At 43.2% G+C, this 9871-nt stretch overlaps 1 pseudogene; it reads left to right on the top strand.

Annotated features, from left to right (window-relative positions):
* LOC102833443 overlaps positions 1–1453 on the top strand; it is a 93077-nt pseudogene extending 91624 nt beyond the window's left edge.
* Positions 1454–9871: the final 8418 nt, after the last annotated feature.

Here is a 9871-nt window from a genome sequence, read left to right as displayed (position 1 = left end):
ACAATCAAGCCCCGCGTCTCTTTAAAAATGTTTATCTTCCTCTAGTCAAGTTCTGATTATCTAATCATTGAAGCTAGGTCAAATGGGTATGCTCTTCAAGTTTGGCTGTTATTGTGCATCTCCCCTCACGTCTTATCAGTTGAACACTTCACTCTCAGCTCTAGCCCTCTGTGGCTATGTCCTTCTCCATGGCCTCAGGAGTCCCCAGGTCTCACTATACTTCGGGCCAACCAGGTTTCACTATACTCCAGGTCGACGGAAGTCTATGTAATGTGGTTGGACTGAATCTACATCTTCATCGCTGCTTTTCCCCCACTTCCTCTCACCAATAAACCACCAGTAAGCTTACATGCCTGCTTGTGTATTCTCTTTGAGTTTCAGTCTTGGAAGTGGGTTTGTCCTGAAGGGACTTGCTTGCCTGAATTGATGGCTCCCCAGAGAACGACTTGCTTGTTTTTGTGATAGTCAATCAGACTGCCAGTTTTTATTTTCCCAGCTTGTCTTTCTTTCAAGAAGTATCTTATGTCCCTCTAGTTTCTCCAGCCTGATCTTTGAACCACCCAGTTTTTGGAAATTAGTAGAACACTTGGGAGGAAATTTGAATTGAGATCTGCCAAATGTGCTGTAGGATAAGCACAAGGTCGGCAGTTCTGACCTACCATACATACCTCAGAAGCCCTATATAGGGTTGCTATGAGTTGGAACTCACTCAATTACAGTTAACAACAACAAGGGACCTTGGAGTGACTCAGGAGAAGGGCTGGACTTTGTTTTTTTTTGTGGTTTGGAAATCAAGGGGACAAAATGAAATTATTTGTTAAAACATGATAAAAGAATTAAGAGTTTACAACAAACCCAAATTCCCTGATGTCTTTTTGGTATGTGCCTGAGAGTGAAACCCTTAGGCCAGTATCCCTTTTTCTATTAATTACTCCCTGCTTGGTATATTACAGATCTGCTACCCACACTTCTATTATCTAATTCTTCCAGTTTGCCAGCAGCACTGGCAACCTATTTTCAGCATTCCTTCCCAAGACTCTTCTGCAAAGAGTTCCTCTAGCTTGAGCCTGATACAACTGCACAAGCCGTCCATATGCCAGTGTCTTCCAACTGACCTCAGACCCAAGAATTTCCATAAAAGAACACATTATCTGACTCACTGTCTTCCCTGGATCCACTCTAGAAGTGAGGGGTGTACCTAGAGAATATCTGGGAGAGCATGACTCAACAGCTGGACCTCTGTGTATAGAGAGGCAGAAGGTTAGGGGTGGGAATGGGGCAGCAAGAAGTCAGAATCCCAGAAATCTAAGGTAATAAAGACACAGATGCCCTTAATTTGGGGAGCCCTTCAGAATTTTGGTCATGTGACCTTTTTGTCTGCACAGGCACCCAGTCTCAGCTGTATTTCAATTGGATAACAGAGCAGGACAAGGCCGCAAAGGTTGAGCGATGACAAGAGGGCAAGTTGGAGTGAGTCTGAGAACCTGGAGATAGCACCACCCAGGGACCTAACACAAAGTAGGTCGTGGAAATACATGTGGAATGAATATTCAAATCAATGAATGAGTGACCATGATTTCTACTATGTTTCCATCATTCTGTTAGAATTGCAACGTGGTGGCTTAGAGAGATATGCTAACAATATTCTAGCCCTAAAATGACAACTGGTGAGCTGATAGCCCAGCTGATTATAAATATGTTGCTTTTTGCATTATCCTTGCCTCTGTCTTGATTCTTGGGCTCTGATAGTTGGGTAGCGATGAAAGATCTCATACTTGGTTGAAACACTCAGGATTGGAGTAAAGCCAAGAAATTTCCCATTGGGATGAGATCCTGCATGCTAAAAAAATGATAAAATTGAACTATCTTTTCCATTGTTTTCTAAAATACAATTGCTGTGACTGGAAGTTCCAGAGTTAATGCCTGGGGCCTGTTTGATAGTCACTTTCTGATGACATCTTTACAATTCTAAAAAATCCCAATTGCATTAGGATTCTTACTAATCTTCCTTGTTGTTTTACTAATCGCCCTTGTCATCTTTCTATTATAAGCCTGCATCCTGCAAATCTGGAAGCTGGTCGGCAAGTACAGTGTAGACCACTAGAAATGTCAATGTTCTTCAAATAAGTGCTGTTACATTACATAAAACTCAGCCCCTCATAGCAATCCCCCCATTAAATCAATATCATCCATTATTAGTATTCTAGATCATGTATTTCACAGAAAAAAAAAAAAAATGGAGAATAGGAAGGTCCAGGAATTCCTGTAGTCAATCAACCACAATCCATCCTCCCATCTATTTCTTTGGCCCCAAAGTTAACCACCATTGCTCTAGATCCTTATTTCTACAATGACACCGGGTCACTGAGGGGCTTTTATGAAGTGCTAAGACTCAGCTGTTGGAATCTAGAAGGGGCGGGTCAATTTTGTGGAGGGCAACTACAAACGTAAAATGTTAAAAAGACAGACCCCTCCCTCTTGGTATTTCTTCTATCCTGAGTTATGACTTCCAGGCATTTGGTGTCTTTGTCTGCTGAAATTCCATTGATTCACAAGTGAGGTCAGCTTTAATGAGGTTTCCAGTAATCAGAATTCTGGCAGATACATTTGGAGAGTTTTAACACTGCGTCATGCACAAATTGAATGCAACCACAATATAAGTTTGAGCCTCAAGTCAATTCTGACTTGACTCATGGTGAGTCGATGTGTGTCAGAGTAGAACTGTACTACATTAGGTTTACAATGATTGACTGTATTACAGCCTAGATCACAAGGACTTTTTCCCATGGTGCCTCTTGATGCACTCTCAGTTATCAGACAGTCCATTAACTGTTTGCACTACCAAGGAACACCTAAGCATAACTTTTAGCATGCTTCCTTCCCTCACAGAGCTTACAGTCTAGAAAATCAGTTGCTGTTGAGTCAACTTTGCCTCATGACAATTCCCTGTGTGTCAGAGTAAAATTGTGTCCCACAGGGTTTTTAAGGGCTGCAATCTTTAGGAAGAGATTGCCAGGTCTTTCTTTTGTGGAGCACCTGGGTGGATTCAAACCTCCAACCAAGCTAACTCCTTTCCTTCCAATTGGGGTCCTGACCAAAACTTCTTAACACTGTGAAAATCCAGGGTAAGGACAGCATTGTGTTCATCCTGCCCCATAGCAGGAGCTCAGTATGCGCTGGTGGAGAAGGATGTGGGTGGGTAAAGAAAGTGTCATCTGCAATCCTCCAGTCCTTGTGGGACCTTGGACAGATGTCTTCCTGTTTGGTGGAGAACAGTAACAATACTAATTAAAATTTAGCAGTGTTGTTGTTAAGTGCCGTGGAGTCGGTTCCGACCCATAGCGAACCGGAACAGGGTTTCCAAGGCTGTAAATCTTTATGGGAGCAGAAAGCCTCCTCTTTCTCCCACGGAACAGCTGGTAGTTTCGAACTGCTGACCTTGCAGCCTGATCGTAACCACTACGTTACCAATAGCTAACATTTATTGTGACACAGTGGCAGCAACAATGGGCTCAAACATGCAAACAACTGTGAGGATGTCACTGGATCAGACAGGGTTTCATTCTATTGCGCATGGGGTCACTATGAATTGGAACGCACTCCAGCAGCACCTAACAACAACAAGAAAACTTTTAATGAGGACTTACAACATACCAGATGTGCATGCAATTTGGTTGTCTTTAGTAATCAAACAACTCTACAGCAAAAAAAAAAAAAAGACCCCAGCTTGTAAAACTTCAATGGGAAGTTTTAAGCTGAACTGGGATTGGTCCAATCCCTGTGACCCTGCTACACAGAAAAGAGTTGTTACAATGCCAAGTGTGCAGGGCATGCCGTTGAGATGGTAAGCTTTTCCGTGGGACACACTGTCCTGCTCTGTTAGTAGCAGTACCGGTTGGACAATTCTGAAGTTTGAGCTGTACTTTCAGGGACATTTCTTGTGTTCCTACTATGTGGTTAGAAATGTGTTAGCTGCTGAGGCTACAGGACCAAGGGCTGCTCTTTGGCTTATATAGGTCTCAGTATTCATTCATTCACTCACTCATTCATTCAACATAACTCCTACTATGGCTAGGGATGGTGCTAGGCCACAGTGAACAGGATAGAAAGGTCTCCCACCCCAGTACAGGTGACGACAGTTATGTGCTCCCCTAAGGTCAGTATTGCTGCACACATTCTCAGGCAGTTCTGAACAGGAGACAATGTCCCTGTGGGACACTGTCTGTATGCTTTTTCTGGGATCTCCCCTTGAGCTACCTTTCAAATGCAGGGTCTGTTTTCCAACGTGGCTCCTATGTCTAAGTCCATGTCAGTGGCTTAGGGCAGCTCACTACAGCCTATCTGATGGGCCTCCTGGAATGTACCCTCCTCCCCCCCATTAATCAGGTTTCATTAGGCAGGCAGCATCAGGAATGAAATGGCCTTTGGACAAAAAAGAATAGACTTTATTTTTCCCAACAAACCCCATTTACTGAGAGCTTTATAGCCTTGGTAGTGGTGTAAGATAAGCTGTGAACTGATCATCACTTCAAACCCAGCAGCCGCTCCAAGGCAGAAAAATGAAGTCTGTCATTACAGCCTTGGCTCCTCTCTTGTTGGAAGCACCAGAAAGGTGAGAAAAGGAGTCAGGAATCCAAGTGACCACTTGCCCATGAATCTTTCACAGTGCTCTCCATTCACCTTCACTCTTAAGCCAATTCTGCCATTTGTTCGGAAAATGCTAAGTGAGGAAGACCAGGTGTCAGAGAATGAGTCCCGGTGTGGTACTGTGGGATAATGCACTGGACCATAAGGTCAGTTTGAACTGCAAGGTTGGCGGTTCAAATTTACCAGCTACTCCTAGGAAACTCTACACAGGGTCACTATGAGTAAGAACTACAACAACAGGTATCAGAGAGACAGCAATGGGCAGAGTCCTGTCCTCACAAGGCCTTTGTATGTGTGGAGGCAGACACAATGACATATGTCCCAGAGCCTGGCGACCCTCAACCACAACAACAACAACAAAACCCCCATCCATCTTACTGATTATAACTCATAATGCTTATCTTTTCACTTTTCAGGATGTTAGAGACATTTTCTTCCAGAAACTCTTCAACTATCTCCTCTGTGGACTTGTGTGATAATTCTTAACTTATTCCTCTTCATGTTGTCCAACATGAATCTTAGACTGTCTTCAGATTTTTTCCTCATTTTTTCTGCTTGCTCTTCTATCTTAGCAATATTGAGAGATTTGTCTTCCAGCTCACTATTTCTGGCTTCCATCTCTTCAGTTCTACTCCTTTGCCTTTTTAATGCATTGTCTATTTCTGATAGTTTATTATTAGTTGTTTGGACCTCTTTTGTAAGTCTTTAATTGTTTCCAATGCTGTATCTATCTTATTAGGTTGTTCCTGTAGTTCTTCCTGACTTCTTCCTTATTTTTCTGAACTCCTACATAAAGTGTTTTGATACATTCATTATAATTTTTCTGAATTTCTTCTCAGGCATTTCCAAAGCCTGCTTGAGTCTAGGTCTACCTCCAGATCATTTGTCTCAGTCACTTTATCTTGTTTCTGGACATGTTCAGAGATTGTCATCTTTTTCTTGGGCATATTCATGGGTTGGCTATGAGCTTAATACTTAGATGAATGTATGTTTTAGTATTTTATTATGCTTTCTGATTGTCTCCAGGTAGATGTGATCAGGATATGGGCTTCCTTTATCACTCTTCTTATTATTCAACTCAGGGTGTCTGTCACAGGTGTTGGCTGCCTACCTGGTGTATGGCAGCTGGTATTGGTTCTTGTCTTGATCACAGGATTTTATAGGGTGTGATTGTAGCTTGACTATATGATTGCAATTGCTCTCTCTTTTTGGTAATGTAGGGAGAGAAAGAGCCCCCTAAAGATAAAGAGGAATGAAATAAACAAACAAACCAGCAACAGAAAAAAAGATGGATTGAATACTGTAGTCTAAAATTACAGAAAAGAAAGAAGAGGGAAAAAAATTCTGTAGTCAGATATAAATATGACTTTAATGTCCCTCTCTCTAATTCTTGCCTTCAAGGCTGTCTGAAATTTTTCAATATGCCACTGTTGGCTGTTATGATGTAATTTAGGATTTAATTTTTGGCCTGCTCCCTTTTTATTCTCTCTCTCCCACTCCACAACCCCCGTTTAGGTCTTTTTCCTAGTCATAAACAGTTCAGGGCTGGTTGTGGCCATTTTATGCTGCCGTTTGGTTTTAAGTGGAAAGTATTCCTTTAAATTTTGAGCAGATCAGTGCACATGAATTTTATAACCCTCCGGGGGTGGGTGGATGGTATCCCCCTCTGTTCACCAGAATGGAGTTGCACAGATAGCAAGAGACCAATGAACAGATATCCCCCCCCCAAAAAAATAATATCCACACCTTTATCTCTCAGGGTCTGTCAGATGTCAGGTGTCTGTGGCAGCTCTGATCCTTTCCCTGCTCTGTCTTGGCCAAGTTGGCCGCTCCGTGAGGCGCTGAGGCCGGTGGATCTGAAAACACTGGATTTCTTGTTTCCACTACAAATTCCACTGTCTGTATGCCTTCCAAATTTTCTAAATATCCTTTATATGTGGTTCAGAGTTCTGGGACCATCCCCTGAACCTGCTTCATCTGGTATTCTGTGTTATTGCTGATGGAGATCCTCACTGTACTTCTCCCCAATCTGCCATCAATCCCCGCCTCTCCAATGCAGTTTTGAGTTTTCTGAAAACATCCTAATAAGCCCATGTGATTATATTATGTCCTTCTAGAAACTCTATCAAGATTATCCCTTTTAGAATCCCAAAAAACAGTCACCATAGCCTTCTGAGCTGATCTGTCTGTCTTGAATTGAACTGGATCAGCATATTACATCAGAAGCCATTGCCTTTGATTGGATCTTTGTTTTTGAGGCACCCTATTGAGACTAAGGAGGCCTGGTGTGGCGCTGTGGGTTAAGGCAGCAGACTGCAAAGCCATTTGAACTGTAAGGTCAGCAGTTCAAGCTCACCAGCTGCTCCTCAGAAACCCTATACAGGGTCGCTATGGGTTGGAACCAACTCAGCGGCACTTCACAACAACAACAACGAAATTGAGACTAAGTAGTGTAGTGGTTACAAATCAGGCTGCTAACCTCAAGGGCGTCAATTTGAAACTACCAGCTGTCCCACGGGAGAAAGATGAGGCTTTCTGCTCCCTTAAATATTTACTGCCTTGGAAACCCTGTGCAGGGTCACTATGAGTTGCAACCGACTCCACGGTACTTAACAACAACAACAACAACAACAACAACAACAACATTGACACTAAGACTAGTGTATTTCTGAACCCCAGTAACAATACTTTTCAACTTGACCTCATGTGTTTACATGTGTATATACATATCTATCTGTTTATCTATATGTCTGTCTGTGTAAGGATCCCTGTTGGCATGGTGGGTTATGTGTTGGACTGCTAGCCACAGGTCAGCTACTTGAGTCCACCAGCCTTGGAAACCCTATACTGAGTCACTATGTGTCCGAATTAACTTGACCACACACTGCCAAACAGCTATCATTGGTCCAACTGGTTCTGCTTCTCTGTAGATCCCTAAGTAATATATATGGTACATTGATGAATAGCAAATGGTATAATCCACATAAACACAAGCTCTTTGGGGTCCTCAATAATTTTTAAGAGTAGTAAAGGACCCCAAGACCAAAAAGCAGCAGTTTAGTGTTGTAGAGGTTGGGTAAGGCCATGTGGCTCTGTACAAATGAACACAATAGGTCTCTTAGCAGAAACTTTGTTGGGTCTCTAGCTTGTCTCCTTGAAGAGGGGTATTTTCAACTTCATTTTCCTATCCTCCATGTCCAGCCTGGGACCTGGCATTTAGTAAGTGCCTACTGACTCTTTTGGAGTCCTGGTGTGGTGGTGTGGGTTAATGCATCAGACTGAAAAAGCGTTGGAACTGCAAGGTCAGTGGTTCAAGCTCACCAGCTGCTCCTTGGAAACTCTATTCAGCGTCGTTGTGGGTTGGAATTGACTCAATGACACTTAACAACAACAATCAACTGTTTAATTCATGAGGGCTGGAGTGGATGAGCCACTAGGTAGCTGCAGAGACAATGAGAGCTGGGAAGTTAGGCAGAACAGTCCAACTCAACATGAAGCCAGACCTGCTTAGTGTAGTTCCATCAAAAGGACTGTTTTGATCTGCTGGCTCAACCCCCATCAGGCAGGCATATGACCCCAAATTCTCTCAGGCAGATCCTGTTGGGCAGGTTGGGTAGATACTCAAGAAGGACTGTTACAGAAAGAAGAAACCTTTTTTTTTCTGATGGGTTTTCCTTGGCTACATGGCCAGGATCTGATTCAATGGGAAATGTGCATTATCTTGGCTATTACCATCAAACAAGCCAGCCTCCTCCAAATGATAGCAATCCAGTAGTCTGCATGGACCCAGGCCTACTCAGCAATGGAAAGAACTTCCCACTGCACTCAACATGTTTTGTTTGATCCTCTCTGGCCTGCATTTGCTGGTACCACATCACTCTGAAATGGCCATCGTAGTGTGCACCATTCCAACTATGGTGGTAACTCTCCTGCATAGATAAGTCAATCAAACAGGTCATTCCTTCCACGCAGATGTAGACAGGCCAAGACATGAAAAGGTCCTGTGCCGTTCTGCCAGGTTGGAATTTCCTGTTAGAAAGACATGGGTGTTCCAGGGGCCTTTAAAATGTTAATGTGAAGCCATAAATATTTTTGGTGCATTTGGAGTTGGGGCTGCTGTTTGATGGAGCAGCAGCAGATGTCTGCCTGTTACCCATAGGAATGTGATCTATTCAACAAAATGCCCCCAGCTTTCTAGGCTAGAGAGCATTGCCAGATATGCCCCATTCCTACACATTCTTCCAATAGATTGTTTCCAAATTAACACAAGTGTGTGCTTTTTAATATCCTTCCTACCACGAACTTCCTGCTTTATAATCTTGACATCTTCCATATGAGGGAGACGCTTACTGCTCCACCCCTCACCTTGGACTGACTGGGTCTTAACCAGCTCTCTCAGAAAGCCTTCCTGAGGAGCAACTTTCTGCCTTGCCCTGCTGCAGAACTAGCTTTCATTGGTCATTGTCTTATTTGCCTGCGGAAGTACCTTGATTGCCTCTATATACTTCTTTGTAGTAATCTAGGAATGAGCAGAAAGGACTCATGATTCAGATGTGCTGGCCTTGGCTGGGGCCTTCACTCCCAGGAATTTTAGAGGTGGTGGGGGGGAACACAGCAACTCTGAGCTTCCGATACCTCATACAGGGCTTTCTCCGAAGGATATTTGAGGCTCCGCATGGCCGAAGGCCTTAAGATATCATCCTGTACTCAAACTGGACACGGCAGCCTGTTGGCCTGGGCAACCTTCTGGGGAAGCTTCATTTTCTCCTTTGGAAAGTAATGGCAGAGGGAAGTGAAGCATTAACTGTTGTTGTTGTTGTTGTTGTTGTTGTTATGTGCCGTGGAGTCGGTTCTGACTCACAGCGACCCTGTACAGGGTTTCCAAGGCTGTAAATCTTTACGGGAGCAGAAAGCCTCATCTTTTCCTGAAGGAACAGCTGGTAGTTTCGAATTGCTGACCCTGAGGTTCACAGTCTGATTCATAACCACTAGACTCTATAACAACCTGTGATATGCAGATGATACAACCTTGCTTGCTGAAAGCAAACAGGACTTAAAACATTTACTGATGAAGATCAAATAGCACAGCCTACGGTATGGATTACATCTCAATATAAAGAAAACAAAAATCCTCACCACTGGACCAATAAACAACATTCTTATCAACAGAAAAAAGATTGAAGTTGTCAAGGACTTCATTCTTCTTGGATCAACCATCAACACT

The sequence above is a fragment of the Chrysochloris asiatica genome, unplaced genomic scaffold (genome assembly GCF_000296735.1).
Source record: "Chrysochloris asiatica unplaced genomic scaffold, ChrAsi1.0 scaffold00134, whole genome shotgun sequence".
Lineage (NCBI taxonomy): Eukaryota > Metazoa > Chordata > Mammalia > Afrosoricida > Chrysochloridae > Chrysochloris > Chrysochloris asiatica.
The sequence above is the reverse complement of the archived record's forward strand: the minus strand, read 5'-3'. Positions and strand labels throughout refer to the sequence as shown.